The 17219-nt window shown below is 38.8% G+C and overlaps 1 pseudogene; it reads left to right on the top strand.

The window, feature by feature from the left end:
* The first annotated feature begins 1811 nt into the window (after positions 1 to 1811).
* On the top strand, positions 1812 to 12721 carry LOC102988608 (tissue alpha-L-fucosidase-like; annotated as a pseudogene).
* The last annotated feature ends 4498 nt before the right edge of the window (positions 12722 to 17219 follow it).

The following is a 17219-nucleotide window of genomic DNA, read 5'->3' as shown; positions in this document are numbered from 1 at the left end:
AACGGGAGAGGCCACAACAGTGAGAGGCCCGCGTACCGCAAAAAAAAAAAAAAAGAAGATTAAGAACTGTTATTAACAACACTGATTGTTTAATTTCTTTCATAACTTCTTCCTTTCAAAGAAGAGTCCAGCACAGAATGAAAAGGAATGTTATCATATGAAGTGCATTTCAGACGTAATAAAGCAGAAAGGAGAGGGTGGCCCCAGTGGCAGTTGTAAGAGGGACAAAGTGTGGATCTCTATAGCTCAGTGGCTGCAAAGCAGAAAATGAAGATTGTAAAAATGTCACATAAAGAAAAAATGCACAGTGGATTCGTTTTGTGATGCCCATAATTCAGTAATGCCTTTAAGTAGCTAGAAGAAATATAATAAATGTTTTTCCACAACATTGATCATACTGTATCAGAGGAAATATTAGTGTGCAGGGAGCCATGATTACCCTGGTAGTAATTCTTGGTGCAGAAAACTAGTAGAAGATGGGACCCTTTGTAGGCCCAACTTTTATTGGCTGCAGTTATTTATGTTTAAAAATACGCCTAATACATTGTCCTATAGCTAAATATTTTTGTGAAAATTCAAACCAGCAGTATCAGTAAATCAGAAATCCTGCCACCATTTTATAGAATTTATATATATTTTTTCCTATAGGTGCTCTGATATGTTCCAGAATACAAAACCAGCCAATTGACCATGTAAAAATTCTAGAATGTCTGTAAAACAGATTCTTCTTCTGTGTTCTGAACCTGGATAGGAGCAGACAGGTTTATGGCATGTGATTCCATCCAAATGCCACCTGTATATATATAACATCTCTCTAAAGAAATTAAATGGATTATTAGATTATATGCTGCAGTAAAACTACACCTGAAGCTATAAGCCAGGAGAGGATATGCATGTTGTGCAACTGCTTTTTTTTTTTTTTTTTTTTTTTTTTTTGGTCCTGAAACACTGAAGAAAGCTTTGCAAGGCAGGATTTTTCTTTAGGGAGAAAAGAAGGGAACTGATCCCTCATGCTAGCCTCTTGCTACTCGGACTGGCAATAGCTGGTAATGTGGTGGCCATGGCCATCTTGTGTAGGAGGTCCCAGCTTGTCAAGGGGATGTTCTACCTTTGCTCTCGAGGGACCCTAATCTTGACTCTAGAAATCTTTGAATCAGAGTTCCAGGGTGCACAAGATAAGAGCCACCCAGCCAGACTCCAGCAGAACTAAAAGGAGAGGTGAGATCTGGGTGTGCTAATTCTCCATATACTCCCCACAAAGAAGCAAGAAGCCAGAGGCATCTCCAAGTGAAGATACTAGGAGAGCAGTGATAGGAACACGCATTCTTTTGCTTCAGAATCTGGATAATCCCCCTTACAGTTCAAAGGCCTCGTAAAAGCAAAAAAACCTGGCTAAAGCCTGCAGATTTTCCTGCTCTGTTTCAGTGTACATCTCCCCTAACTCTCACTGACACAAATGGGAATCGTTTCCCAGACTTTCCTCACGGAGACCATCCCCACCTCTTTGTCCGGACGCTCTCTGCTGAGTGCCTCTCACAGGTTTCACGTACACATGCTCCTTCAATCTGACACAGCTTCTGTGCGGTTCTTTTTCCTCTATTAGGGAGCACCGGGGGTATGTGAGCTAAAGGGCATTTGGAGCTCTTTATGGAATTATGTCTTGACTATCTTATTGGAGTTGGATAGATGTTCAGCTTGTTTGTTAGTTTCTTCCCTCCTCTAACAAGGAGAATTTGAGAGCGTGCCTGTAAGTTCTTCCCATTGTGAGAACTTTAAGGAGGCAGGCGGATGAAGGGGAAAAAAACCCCAGTATGAGGAGGGAGTCTAAGATTGAGAAACGGCTTGGCACAAGACGATGGTTTCTCAGAAGGAGTGCCGCCTGGGAAGTTGGTAAGCAGTCACCTGATGTGCTAGGCATTGACATGGACGTAAATAATTTACTGGCTGAGGTGACCTAACAGGCTTCTGTTGAGAGTTCCTTCCCAGCATGATGGAGGGGGAGGCCTTGCTAGCATCCTCTTACAAGTGGCACTGTTCTAGGTACAGCAGCAGCAGCTTCTCTCAGATTGTTTTAAATGAAAATTATTATTTTTTATCTTAGTTAATTGGCTGGCAGTTGAAGGAATGCAATTTAAAACCAGAAGATGGGGGGAGGCTAATTATCTTTTTGAATTTCCTCTTTAGATCTATTATCACACATGGACATATTACCAAAACTTGTTAAAGATCAGTGAGTAGTCCTGTTCTTTCTTCTCTCTCCTCCCTCCCTCCCTTCCTTCCTTCCTTTTTTCTTTCCTTCCTCGTCCTCTTTATTTTCCTTTCCTTTTCTTCTCTTTCCCTTTCTTCTTTCTCTTCATCTTCAATGACTTGGAAAAAATCGTAATGAACTTCTTTGAGCAATTCCGCAACAATGAAAATGTTCAGGGTCACAGATGCCTTCCCTGGAGTATTTAACAGTGGAGTCAAGTACAGCTTTCACTTCTGCTGTGTGTCTGCAGCATGCACACAGTCTCATTTGTGCTTGCAAAAATATCTAAGTGTGCTTAGGAGGGTCAGGGAGACCCTTGGAGAGTAGACACACTATAATTTTAGTTAAATTTTAAAACATCAAAATAAGACTAACAGAACAACAGACTCTGGAAACTACTTAGGAAATAACCAGAGGGAATTTTGCTTTACTTGGCATCCAGCCTGAATTATTGACTTACACTGTAGCCAGATAAAGAATGTAGACAACATTTGACGATACAGAATATTCAATTATAATTTAAAACTTACTTTGTATTTTAAAATGAGATTCACTTGTAATTATTTCCACAACCGCTGGATGTCACTGTTGCATACGTCTGGGCAGTAAAAACTTCTCACTCAGGCAATCTGAAACTGGTATTTTAAGGGCTGTCATGTTACCTGCTTGGCACTCTACCTTTTGATTGAACACAGGCTGTCATGCTAAGAGGACTCTCTTCTCCATTCAGTGCAGTCAGCCCAATTCTCAGTTATGGCACTCTACTGGGAATTCTTCTAATTTACACAGGATGAGATTCCTCAAACACAATTATCTTCTTCACTATATTTAAAAAGAGTATGGTACTTTTATAATAGTTCCCCACATTGTGTATTAATTATAACTAGTACATTCTGGATACCAAATGGGGTGAAGTCAACACATAACCATAAAATACCCTGGATTTATAAGTGCCTTTTTCCCCTGTTGTATGAAAGTGCTTACAACAGTTTCATAACTATTTGCTCATCTGTCTTCCCAACATCCCTAGGGGGTTACCTGCTTTAATGCTTTTCTGAGTCAAAGTTGACCTGTGAAATAAATTGAATGAAGTAATTATTTGCACTGGCATCCCAGGAGTAAAGCAAAAGCAAACACTGAAAATGTGTTCCAGAAGCTAATTATAGTTTGCAAAAGTAACTCGTTGAAATTTTGGTAGTTCTGTTTTTTTTTTCAATTACTTTAAAAACTTCTTAATTCCTGGACCGTTTACCTCTTCTTTTAAGCATGCATTTAAAAAATCCAGGCCATCTTGTACAGCTGACATTATATAGAAATTAGATCTGGAGACTTTTCCAAACCTGAAATAAGCCTGGCCCAATAGAAGTGCTAGACTACAGCATGACCAGTGGAAAAGAAACGGGAGAAACAACTGCGACAGTAGTTAGCTTTCTCTATAGTTAGAAATGACCACAAGCTTCACTTTAGCTGTTCAGTTTAGTCTCTTTCTTTTTCCTAAAACCTTGGAGTGGTTTTCTTTAGTTTCCTCTCCTGACTTTGCACTAGGGAAGCCAGCGCTGTTCCTGGAGGACTGTTGGCCTAGATTTTAGGGGGGGGGAGGTGGGAAGGGGACGTCCCCTCTGTTCTAGTGAATAATCAGAGAGTTGTGTTGCCTGCCATCTATGAGATGCTTTGATCCAAAATTTCAGTCATTGTTTCCACATTTAGGGGCTGGAATGAACATCAAAGAAGTGGGTGTACGGAATTTACTGAATTCCAAAGAAGTACAATAACATACAGAGGATATAAGCAAATCCCAGTGGCAAAATTTGCTGCCAATTCTTGCACATAATAGAGGCCCTGAAGTGACAGTCTATCTTTGACAAATGCATAATGATATCAATGCCAGGGGAAGGAACTAGCATGCTGAAAGGTGAATAAAAGAGTTGGGAACAATTCAGTGGACTTACACATTTCCTTAGTGTGTTTTCACACAGCAAGGAAAGCAGATGACACAAATGCATTAGGTAATTATTGGACAGGGCTGCAAACTCACCAGCAGTTTTAAATCGACCTGGCTCTTTCAGGATACAGCTCTAAAGATGAAAATAAAATGTGATTAGGAATTACTCATCTTGTGGAGGAAAAAAAAAAAGGAACAAGGAAAGTGAAAATAGCTTTCTTGTTCTGTCTTGGATAGTTCCAGGTTTTAAAGCCCATATGTTGTTTGCTGTAACTTCTTCGCCTCCCAGGGCCAATGCATTCCAAACACTTCAGCTAGTGTTAGGGCTTATTTGTATACACAGTCTTTGTTCAAATATGGATTAATTTTGGTTAATTTCAGTGGGTGCACATAAAGTAAAATGCACAGAACTGAAACCACGGAAATCAGGCCATCATGTGATCATCTAAGAACCTAGTTTTCAAGCTCCTTTAAGTTTTATTTTTGAACTAAAAACAATAAAACGACTGTAAAAAGTTTCCAAAAGCATTGACATTATGAGCAATTGCTAACCAAGGCTATTCCCAGAATGATGGAGCAAATTTAGATATATTTCTAGAAAAGCTAACTGCCCTGCACTGCTGGCTATAAATATTTCATTCAGAAGGTGATTTCATAAGTGTCCTGTGGTATATGGCTCTTGCCTCTGGGGCCAGGTATCTATTTAGAGGCATATTGTGCTGCTGTCACCAAGGTCAGCACTGGAGGGCAAAGCAGACTCTTGCCCATAAGCTTCTATCCTTTTACTATGGAGATGAGTACTTAAGAGCTTCTGGAGTCTGCTTTAAAAAACCAGACTGGGTGTGGATGCCACACAGTACATGGAAACAGCTTACAGCGTTCATGAGGACAGTCTGGTAATGAATCAGGTACGAGTAAGACCAAGATGTGTGTGTTTATTTGAAACCCTCCAGGGTTGAGCAAAAAACTGTGCCAGCTGCAAATAGAGCCAGCGTTTCTGTCCTATGCATTAGGCAATCAGAGCATATTTGCTTACATACACCAGCACCATTTCCAACCCCCCCCACCCCGACAGTTCTCCAGTGTTTCTCACAAAATTCCTCCTACAGCCTTGCACTGCATAATAAAGGAGCTCATAGAAGGATCCTGCTCTGTTTATTGTGCATGTTAAGTAAATGCAATGCTTTTCATTATTTCAAATTCTGTAATGAAATGACTGAGTGCCCAGCAACATTAAAAAATGGACAAACAAGTATTCAACTGGCTGGATGAACCATAGCTTTCTGGTATTAAAAGTGTAATATTTATGAATTAATTTAATCATAGAAGAAAATATTGAGTAGGTGACTTGAGTAAAATGATGACTGTGTATTATGTTTTTGCCATGCAGCTGGATAAACATATTCAATGACAAACCTTGGCAAGAACTGCAAAGATGCTCTTGACAATGGCATGAATAAATATCAGGTGCTGCCTAGAATTCACTGCATTTGAGGACGTGAGCAAAGCCAGATGACTTTTAGCAGGAAAATATGAAGAAGCAATGTATGCACATTAGTATTATGTAAACGTTGGGTTCTTTCTCTGCTGCCCAGGAATTGCTCTAATGTTCATTTTCATCTACATCACTGACAGATATATATTTTTTTACACATTATCTTTGCACTTCTGGGAGTGCACTTTAGCATCAAGACCCAGCTTTTGGGGAAGTTCCTGGTAAGTTTTTCAACACCATAGACTTGGAGAGAAAAGAAATACTTTGCCTAGGCAAAGAAAAGAAATACTTTGCCTAGTGCTGACAAAAAAGATTGTATTTTGTAGTGACCCAATCCAATCTATGTAAAATAGTAAATTTTAAAATTCCTTTAGATTGATTCTTGAATTTCCTTAGAATATGTGGTTTCAGATTCCAAGAAGGACCATAAGAGAAAACAATAGATGGGTAGATATTTTGAAGAGAGGAGATCAGCAATAATAAGTCACTTAATGAAGCATTTGATCCAGGGCAGAAAGAACTAGTGTGCAAGAGAGGATCACAGAAACATGTTTTTGTGGGTTTTTTCCCCACAAGATTGTCATTTTATCAATAAAGAAAATATCTTTTATCAGCTTCATTGAAACATAATTGATATACAACATTGTGTAAGTTTCAGATGTACAGCGTGTTGATTTGATACACATAATTGTGAAATGATATATATATACCACCATAGTGTGAGCTAACACCTCTATCACCTCACATAATTGTCATTTCTTTTTTGTGGTAAGAACATTTAAGATCTACTCTTAGCAACTTTCAAGTATATAATACAACATTGTTAATTATAATCACCACGCTGTACATTAGATCCCCCAAACTTTTTCATCTTATAACTGAAAGTTTGACTCACATCTCCCCATTTCCTTCACCCCCAGCTGCTGTTAACTGCCATTCTACTCTCTGTTTCAATGAGTTTGGCTTTTTTAGATTCCACAGATAAGTGATATCATACAATATTTGTGTTTCTTTGTCTGCCTTATCAATATTTCACTTAGCATAATGTCCTCCAGGTTCATCCATGTTGTCACAAATGGCAGAATTTACTTCTTTCTTATGGCTGAATAATATTTGATTGTATATATATCACATCTTCTTTTTTATTGAAGTATAGCTGATTTATAATATTATATTAGTTTCAGGTGTAGAGCATAGTGGCTCAGTATTTTTGCAGATTATTCTCCACTATATATATCAAAATAATGACTATAATTCCCTGTATATACCACATCTTCTTTTTCCATTCATCTGTTGATGGGCCCTTAGGTTGTTTCTGTATCTTGGCTATTGTGAATGATGCTACAGGTATCTCTTCAAGATCCTGATTTTATTTCCATTGGATATATACCCAGAAGCAGGATTTCTGGATCATATGGTAGTTTTAATTTTTTGAGGAACCTCTATAACTATTTTCCATAGTGGGTGCAACAATTTATATTCCTACTAACAGTGTGCAAGGATTCCATTTTCTCCACATCCTTGCCAATACTTACCACCTCTTATCTTTTTGATAATAGCTATCCTAATATGTGTGAAGTGATATCTCGTTGTGGTTTTGATTTGCATATCCCTGATGATTAGTGATGTTGAGCATCTTTTCATGTACCTGTTGGCCATTTGTATGTCTTCTTTGGAAAGGACCTATCTATTCAAGTCCTTTGCTTATTTTTAAATTGGATTGTTTGGTTTTTTTGCTATTGAGTTGTATGAGTTCTTTCTATATTTTGGACATTAACTTATTGTCAGATACATGATTTGTAAATATTCTCCCCCCATCCCATAGGTGGGCTTTTCATTCTGTTGGTTGTTTCTTTTGCTGCTCAGAAGCTTTTTAGTTTGATGTAGTCCCACTTATTAATTTTGCTTTTGTTGCTTTTGCTTCTGGTGTCATATCCAAAGAAATATTTTCAAGACCAATGTCAAGGGGGCTTTTCCCTATATTTTCTTCTAAGAGTTTTATGGTTTCTCGTCTCATGTTTAAGTCTTTAATCCATTTTGAGTTAATTTTTGTAAGATAGGGGTCCAATTTTATTCTTCTGTATGTGTCTACCCAGTTTTCTGAACACCACTTATTGAAGAGACTATCTTTACCTCATTGAGTATTCTTGGCTCCCTTATCAAATACTAGTTGACTGTATATGCAAGGGTTTATTCATGGGGTCTTTATTCTGCTCCATTGGTGTGTGTGTCTATTTTTTATGCCAGTATAATACTGTTCTGATTACTACAGCTTTGTAGTTTAGTTTGAAATCAGGAAGTGATGCCTCCTGCTTTGTTTTCTTTCTCAGGATGTTTTGGCTATTTGAGATCTTTTGTTGTTCTATACAAATTTTAGGACTGTTTTTTCTGTTTCTATGAAAAATGGCTTTGCAATTTAATAGGGATTGCATTGAATCTATAGATGACTTGAGCAGGATGGAGATTTAAACACTATTAACAAGGAATATCTTTCCATTTACTTGTGTCTTCAATCACTTTCCTCAAAGTCTTATAGTTTTCAGTGTGTCGGTCTTTTACCTCCTTGGTTAAATTTATTCCTAAGTATTTTATTGTTGTTGATGCTATTGTGAATGGGACTGTTTTCTTAATTTCTTTTTGAAATATTTCATTGTTAGTGTATAGAAACGCATCTGATTTCTGTCTGTTAATTTTATATCCTGCAACTTTACTGAATTCACCGATTAGTTTTAACAGTTTTTTGGTGGAGTCTTTAGGATTATCTATATATAAGATTATATCATCTGAAGAAAAGACATTTTTAATTCTTACTTTCCAATTTGGATGCCTTTTATATAATTTTCTTACCTGATTGCTCTGGTTAGGACTTCTAGTACTATGTTGAATAGGAATGGTGACATTAGAGGAAAAGACTGAGTATGGTGTTAGTTGTGGGTTTGTCATATATGGCCTTTATTATGTTGAAATATCTTCTTTCTCTATCCAGTTTGTGGAGAGTTTTTATCATGAAAGAATATTAAATTTTGTCAAATGCTATTTCTGCATCTATTGAGATGATCATCTGATCTTTATCTTTCATTCTATTAATGTGGTATATCACATTTATTGATTTGCATTGTTGAACCACTCTTGCATCCCAGGGGTAAATCCAGTTTGATCATGGTGTATGATCCCTTTAATGTGCTATTGAATTTGGTTTGCTAGTATTTTGTTGAGAATTTATGCATCAATATTCATCAAGGATATTGGTCTATAGTTTTTTTTTTCTTATACTATCCTTATCTGGCCTTGTTATCAGGGTAATGCTAGCCTCATAAAACAAGTTTGAGAGTGTTCCCTCCTCTTAATTTTTTGGAAGAGTTTGGGAAGAATTGGCATTAATTTAAAATGCTGGGTGGAATTCACCAGTGAAACCATCTGGTCCTAGGCTTTTCTTTATTTGGAGGTTTTTCAGTCTCCTTACTTGTTATTGCTCTGTTCAGATTTTCTATTTCTTTATGATTCAGTCTTGGTAGATTGTATGTTTCTAGGAATATATCTATTTCTTCTAAGTTATCCAGTTTGTTGGCATATAACTGTAATAGTCTCTTGTGATCCTTTGTATTTGTATAGTATCAGTTGTAATGTTTCCTCTTTCATCTCTGGTCTTATGTATTTGAGTCTTTTCTCTTTTTTCTTTAATCCGTCTAAAGGTTTTAAAATTTTGTTTATCTTTTCAAAAAATCAGCCAGGCTGTGGGGGGAGAAAAGTTGTAGATGGAAGAATTCATCTTGGATAATGTCTCTATGCTCTGATGCAAGTTGTCTTATGTTGTTGTCTTTGCTTCTTACATTTATATTTTTTTCTCTGTTTCATGCCCAAGAATTTCCAAATGCAACAACAAAAAAAATGAAAACATAGTCCAAGCTATCCCCCTATTCCCCTATTCCCCCTATCCCCCAATTTCCAATACTGAATGCTGTTTCTGTATTAAATTTTTTTCTAGCTATGCTCTATTCCTAGTATCTGAACACAAAACTCTTATTTCCTGGGTATTATGTTTCCATTCTTTAATTATTGTCTCTAGTATACATGGCATGATGTCTTGAAATACCCCAAAAAGAGGCCAGTTGTTAGCAAATTTTCATAGCTATACAAGGAATCACTGTAAACAGACTTGATGCTATACTTCTCTTGCTACATGCATAGGGGAGACTATATATTACTCCAAAGAGAGAGGAGCTATTTAATATTTTGTATATGTAAATTATTTAGGACAGTATCTGCATCATAATAAGTCCTTTGTAAATCTTAGCTGCTGCTGCTACTAGTACTAGTGAAAAGCCTGCAGTTATGTTGTGACAAGGGGTCAGCTGGGCTGGTTTCATTAGGTCTACCAACCCCCGCCATGGACCTAACACATGTGTGGTAGATTAGATACCTGCTTCTCACCTGTGAGGGACGTTCTGACCCTTTGGGGAGACCATCTTTGTAGATCCACATTTTTTGCCATTGGCTGCCCCTTGGGAACTGTCAGATGAAAAACTGTCAAAATGAAACCCTGGGATGTAGCATGCGTGTGGGCTATTGCTCTGAAGCAATGCTTCTCAAACTATGCGTGGTGAAGAATCAGTTTCTTTTTTTATTTCCAATCTGTCACAGCCTGATATTTTTCAAAGTGCAATAAAAAATAATTTTAAATGGAATAAAATATCAATATACACAAAATTCAAGTCCCATTTTTGAATTAGATTCAACAGACATAAACTTAGGCTGCCACATGGCTGTCAACAACTCTAAATACTTCCTCTCAACTCCTCTCTTGTCTCATCTCTGAACAATAACCAGCAGAATACAGACAGTGGGCCTCACTTTGAGCAGCAACGTCACAAAGAACAATGAATTACCGCAAAGGCCTGTCATTTCCATACTATTTTCCTTCTGTGGAGCTCAAAAGGCTCTCTCATCAAAGCAGGGGATGCTACGGGTCCGCAGGGCTCAGGCCCCACCTTCACTGGTACAAAGCTGGTGCCCAAGGGGTAACAGATGCCACAGAGAAAGCTGCTTCTGCCGGGTGCTGGCCATTCTCTCAGCTGGGAATTTACACACAGCTAAGCGGTGGGCTGTTTAGTGCAGATGCACAGGTGTGGAAACAGTCTCTGATAGGCAGGTTTATGGCAAATAAACACATTGTGTGATATACTGTAATCAACTATATAAACAACTTTAAAATTGTCTATACTTCATATTTCCAGCATTTGGTTTTGTTAATCATATGTCTTCTTGACAGCAATTAAATAGCCTTGAGAGAAAATGTACACCTGCTGTCTCCCCTGGGGAAACGATGTCTCTTTTGTGAATGACATCAGTTCCCCATAAAACATAAACGAAGATAGGAGAATTGAATTTGGAGATATGTCTCCTTCCTCTCTTGTTTTATCTTTAGTTGAATTGGAGGGCACGGTTTAATATAGCTAAGCTTTTTCTGGATCCCTATTCTAAGATTCTTTTCAAACCCAAGTATTTCCCAGATGAGCAAATTGGAGACAATAGATAAATGAGGTTGTGACGGGTGTCGCTTAGTGAGGAAGGAGCCGCGTCTGCCTCACTTGGCCTGTGCTTTCACCCCCCCATCCCCAATTCTGGACCCCAGCGCTCTCAGTTCTTCCTGATTTCTGCAACCCATCTCATCTACTTTTCATGAACACCATACTGGTCCTGTTTTCCTTAAAACAGCTCATAACAAAATGTTTCTTTTGCTTGAGTCAGGTTCCAAACAAGCTCCATTCATTAGGCTTGGTGTATTAAAAGTCAATAAACCAAGAGAGAGGTGTCCCCACTCTCGGGATGGGGTGGCAGGCGAACGGCTGCTGCTAGGAGGGCCGGGAGGGCGCTCGGGGCTCAGCATGGGCCGGGTGCCACTGTACCTGGGGTGGGCTGAGTCTTCACTCTGGGCTGGTTCCATGAGGCAACATTTGGGGTGTAGTGGCCTGGTGTATGTTTTGGGCGCCAGCCTGGGGCAGCAAGTGGTTCTGGTGGCACTGGAAGGGCAAGTGGCGGCCCCAGGACAAGCACTTCAGGTGTGACAACCACCCACCGTGCTTTAGCTACTTGGATTTGGGGTGGCAGTTCACCGAGACTTCTTCCACCCCAAGCGGGCTGACCTCTTTCAAGCTCCATATATAGTCTTGGCCACAAAGCATCACCAAGGCTTCACAAACTGGCTGAGTCCTATGTCGTGGAGCTGGAACTTGGAGGACCTGAGCCCCACTGTGTTTTGATAAGTTGATGAGTTGGGAGCAGCTGTCCTGAAGAAGAACATACAGCTATGGACTGTATCACCCAATCTTAGAATGGTTCCACCCACTCTACCTATTGTAAGAAAAATGGCTTCAAAAACACAGTATTTTTCAGTGTGAAGACAATGGCAGAGCTTTATGACCTTGTTAGCAAGTAGAAACCTGACCTGCTTTTGGTCTGATGGAGAGTAAGAATATCCTATACTTATTGGGACTCTACAAATTTTCTTTCTTGGCTCTACAATGATATCCCTGTCAAGGATAAAGTGGTAGTGATTGATGATGGAGTCAGAAATACTCCTGTTATCATGGAGGATACTGCAACTATCAAGGTAAATTCAGACCAGGGAGGTTGCTAGATCACAAGTAGGAGATGTGCACCACTATGGACAAGGCATCCTAGGACTATCATTGGGACATGGCCATGTCTGACATCGCAAGTGAATCTGAAATCATTTCAGAACTGGCTCAGACAGTAACTCTGGGGGGCAACTGTCCTCTCAACATTGGACCAACTAAAGATGGACTGATTGTTATCATCTTCCAAGAAAGGCGTCTTGCTGCTGGGAAGTGGCTGAGCATAATGGGGAGGTTATCTATGCATCTAAACCATGGAGGGTGCAATGGGAAAAGAACACGGTAATTGTATGGTATACCCTCATAACTACCTCAGCTACAAAGGTAAGGATGCTGGGATCCAGGAAGATCTGAAGTGGTCCACAGATCTGGGTAAAGCCCTCCTCCTTTCTTCGATCTGATCCTCTGCTCTCCCAGTTGCGTTTGCTTGGACTGTAAAGCTGACAGGAGTGGAATGATCATTGGAGTTCAAGAGGAAAGGGTCACTGCCTGCTGCTTGCTGCTTTGATTTTCCTCGTATAGTACCATCATTATAATAAAGTAACTTCTCTTCCCCATCCAAAGATGGCTTTTCCAAAGGAACTGAGTGCATTACACCAATGACTCAATGGACCAAGGATCTGAGCTCCATCGCTAGCATACTTCACTCTGGACAACAAAAGAAGGGACTGAATAATTAAGCTCTGAGTTCATCCATTCCTACCTTTGGAAATTATCTACAATGGAAACTTCCCTCCATTCTGTGTTTGATAAACTTACTTGATTACTCAATGACTATAGTTAAAGAATAATCCAAGTCACCCCGTTGCCTATGGGAGGAGGTAGAAAGAGTTTGACAAATTCACCGTCTGATATTTATTTAGCATCAGTTATCACCAACCCCTCCCAGCAGCACCCCACCCCAACAAGTGCGGGAGAGCCTGGAGGGGAAGGAAGAGGCTTGCTGGGTTGCTTATGTTCACTCTTCAGAAGTTTGTGAAGCAAGCTAAGAGCTCTGAAATTCAGTCTGTTTACAGTGATACCATGAAGAAAATGGATTTATTCTACCCTACATTTTCAAATAGGATCAAATAAATACATTTGCATGTCAACAAAATTTTGTAGGTCTTCCTTTTTCTTTCTTTGTTTATTTTCCTTGCAATTTTGTTCGTTTGTTATTGTTGAAGAAACTGGCTGTTTGTCCTGGGGTTTCCAACAGTTTGGATTTTGTTGATTGTGATGTTGTTTAATGTGTTCCTCTGTCATTGTAAGCTTTAAATTGGTAGTTAGATTTAGAGGCTTGATAAGATTCAGGTTCAATTATTTTGTCAAGAATATTTCATACGCAGTGTTTTGCACTTCTGTTAGAAGGTATAAAATGCCTGATTGTCTCTTTTTGGTGATGTGAGCAGCCATTGGTGGTCATTACCCAGATTCATTAATTCATTAGGAGGTTGCAAATGGTGATATCCTAATTCTGTCATTCCTTATTCATTTATTAGTTGAAAAAATTCTGTAAAAAGAAAGTTCCTCTTGATTCTTTCATTACTCTGAGACCAGTTTCTTGTTTTGTTTTGTTTTTTTTGTTGTTTGTTTGTTTTTAAAACACAATGGATTGGTTCCCTAGCATCCTCTAAAGGTGATTAATGAGTTTAGTTTTTTGGTATCGTACTGAACTTATGGATTTAAATATACTTGATATGTTTCAATCCATTGCATTTAGCATCCCCTACTGATGCTCAAATGATCCCATCTTTAAGCTAGAGCCCAAATTCTTTGGACAGAATCCTGGTAGTTTTCCATCGCTGCTTCCTTACTACTTGGTATGACAAGATATTCCAGATTCATTTAATAAACTTCCTGCCTCACACCTGGAATCAGCCATCTTTCCAAGAGGTCTGGTTCCTTTTGGTGGGAAATAGTATTTAGAGACACAGTCAGGGTTCTGAAAGTGCTCATTGCTGTTGGGTTAACCATTGTTTACAGGCTTTTCCAGTGGACAGAACTAGAAAATGAGTCTTTTAAAACACATATTATGAATTAGTATTGCTACCTCAGATTCATTTTCAGAACTACAGGATTTTTACTTACTGTCATTGATCTTACATTTGTGACTGCTCTCACCAAACCTGCAAATCCCTGTTCTCAATGACACCAATATATATACATTTTTTGTTACATACACAACAATTTCAGAACAACAATACTAATACTACCACAATATGATTATTGAATCAATAGACACAAAAACCAGTTAGAAGTCATAATGGAAGAAAAGACTGTATGTCTGATAGCTAAAAACAAAATACCTCAGTGTAAGTTTAACAAGAAATGTTCAAAACCTATGTGAAGAAAATTATAAGCAGTCATGAAGATATAAAATTAACTTAGTTGGAAAGATGAACTGTGTTCATAGAAAAATGCAACATTGTAAAGATCTTAGTTATTCCTATGTTTATATAAACAATTTCATAAAATTCCAGTAAAAATGCTATCAGGTTTTTTTCCTAGAGCTAATTAAATTGATTATATAGTATGTTTGGAAGAATAAACATGCAAGAATAGCCAGGAACCCCCTCAAAAAATTGTATAATTTTAAATCATATCATAAACCTCTACAATTAAAACAGTTTGGTATTAATGTATGAATAGCTAGACAAAGTATAAAATTCTGAAATAGACCAAACTGCATGTAAAAATTTAGTTATGATAAAAGTGGCATCCCTAATTAGTGAGGAAAAGATGGACTTTTAAATAAGTGGTATTAGGATAACTGGATAGCCATATGCAAAGAGATAAAATTGAAGCCATTCCTTATACCGTATACCAGGACAAATTTTAAATGATTGGGAAATTTACAGGTAAAAAATAACATATTAAAAAAAACTGGATGAGGGGCTTCCCTGGTGGCGCAGTGGTTGAGAGTCCACCTGCCGATGCAGGGGACGCAGGTTCGTGCCCCGGTCTGGGAGGATCCCACATGCCACGGAGCTGCTGGGCCCGTGAGCCATGGCCGCTGGGCCTGCGCGTCCGGAGCCTGTGCTCCGCGACGGGAGAGGCCACAGCAGTGAGAGGCCCGCGTACCGCAAAAAACAAACAAACAAACAAACAAAAACTGGATGAATTACCCTAAAATCTGGCATGGGAATAATTCTCTAAATTACAACTGAAAATCCAAAAGTAATAGGTACAAAGTTTGACACATACAATTACATAAAAACAAGTGCTTTACATTTAATCCACAGGAGTTACATCAGGCCCATTTTGCAGATGAGAAATCTGAGACTCAGAAATTCAGTATCTTGCTGAAGTTTAGTTAGTAAATGGCAGAGGTGGGGAATTGTAACTTATTGCACACTGAGCCACCTAGACTTCTGTTCACCCTAAGCACATTGAGCAAATCAGAATATAGACATTTTCCAGATCCCACTCATAATTGGGGAATAAAATCTTGTTAATACTAGTAGGCCAGTCCCACTGTTTGATACAGACTTCATGTTGAGTTGAGAAGAGCTTTAAAAGGCATAGGAGTCTGGGGAGAAAGAGAGACGTCAGTGTATTTTGAGGTTAAACCTTAAATATAGTATGACACTTATCATGGAAATTTATGCCTCTTAGTTTATATTCTCTGTCAGAAACTCTATTACTGCAGCACCCTCATCTCATGCTTCCTTGTATCTCTATACAGTGAAACATTGTATCAACCCCAAGAATCCTGTCTTAAATATATGGAAGCTGAAAGAATCTTCAGATCTTTTTCTTTACTATCAGCAAAGACAGTGTCTTGGCTAAGTTTTTGTTTTGTTTTGTTTTGTTTTGTTTTTGAGGTACGCGGGCCTCCCACTGCTGTGGCCTCTCCCGTTGCGGAGCGCAGGCTCCGGACGTGCAGGCTCAGTGGCCATGGCTCACGGGCCCAGCCGCTCCGTGGCATGTGAGATCTTCCCGGACCGGGGCACAAACCCGTGTCCCCTGCATCTGCAGGCGGCCCCTCAACCACTGCACCACCAGGGAAGCCCCTTGGCTAAGTTATTTTAATGGGAATAATTCAAACTGGCTGTTGGGTTTATAAAGAAAAAAGGTGCCAACTGATTGAAGGTTTCACTTCCCAGCTGGTATTTTGTGTTTGTGCAAACTAAGCAATAAGTACCAACCTTTATTTCTGCTCTTCCTGTCATTTAATTTGTTTACATTTTAATTTTTCATTTCCTTCCAATGCATCTCATGCCTAGTCAACAAATACTGAATTTCTCTTTCTGTTTCTTCAAGAAACTTTTAAAGCCAATTGTGCTTTCTCTCCTTTAGGAACATGGTTATTTAAAGGGGCTTGTGAGAACAATGCAATTCATTCATTCATTTCATAAAGATTTATTAAGCACCAACTAATGTATCAGGCATCTTTCTAGGTGTTGGAGATATAAGGAGGATAAGGCAGACAAGTTTTTGTTCTCAAGGATCTTACCTTCTGTAGAAGGAGACAGAAGAAAAGCAATGAACAAACACAAAGCCAGATAATATCAGAGTGATTTGTTCTGTGAATTAAACATTAAACACAGTGATGTGAGAGGGACTGGGTCAGGGAACTTCCTTAGCTTGGATGGTCAGAGAAGTCCCTGTCTAAGATTTGAGTCACATGAAAACCCAGGCAGAAAGATGTCTAGGCAGAAGGAATAAGTGCAAAGGCCCTGAGGCAAGAATGCAGGTGTGTAAAATGACAGGGAAGAACGCATGTAGCTGGAGGGGAATGAACTACACTGAACTGTAACTGACCTCCAAGTAGTTAAGGATTCGCTTATTTGTTAGTTTATTCATTTATACTCTACCTTGTTCCAAAAAGGATTAAAATAGCTCTTTGAATGTTGCTGTTTCTTAGAGTGCTATAGGCACACTTTTTATCTGAGAAAAATAAAAGTGAGTCCTTTA

This window comes from Physeter macrocephalus, chromosome 2 (genome assembly GCF_002837175.3).
Source record: "Physeter macrocephalus isolate SW-GA chromosome 2, ASM283717v5, whole genome shotgun sequence".
NCBI classification, from domain to species: Eukaryota; Metazoa; Chordata; class Mammalia; order Artiodactyla; family Physeteridae; genus Physeter; species Physeter macrocephalus.
This window is presented reverse-complemented; position numbering and strand designations above follow the sequence as displayed.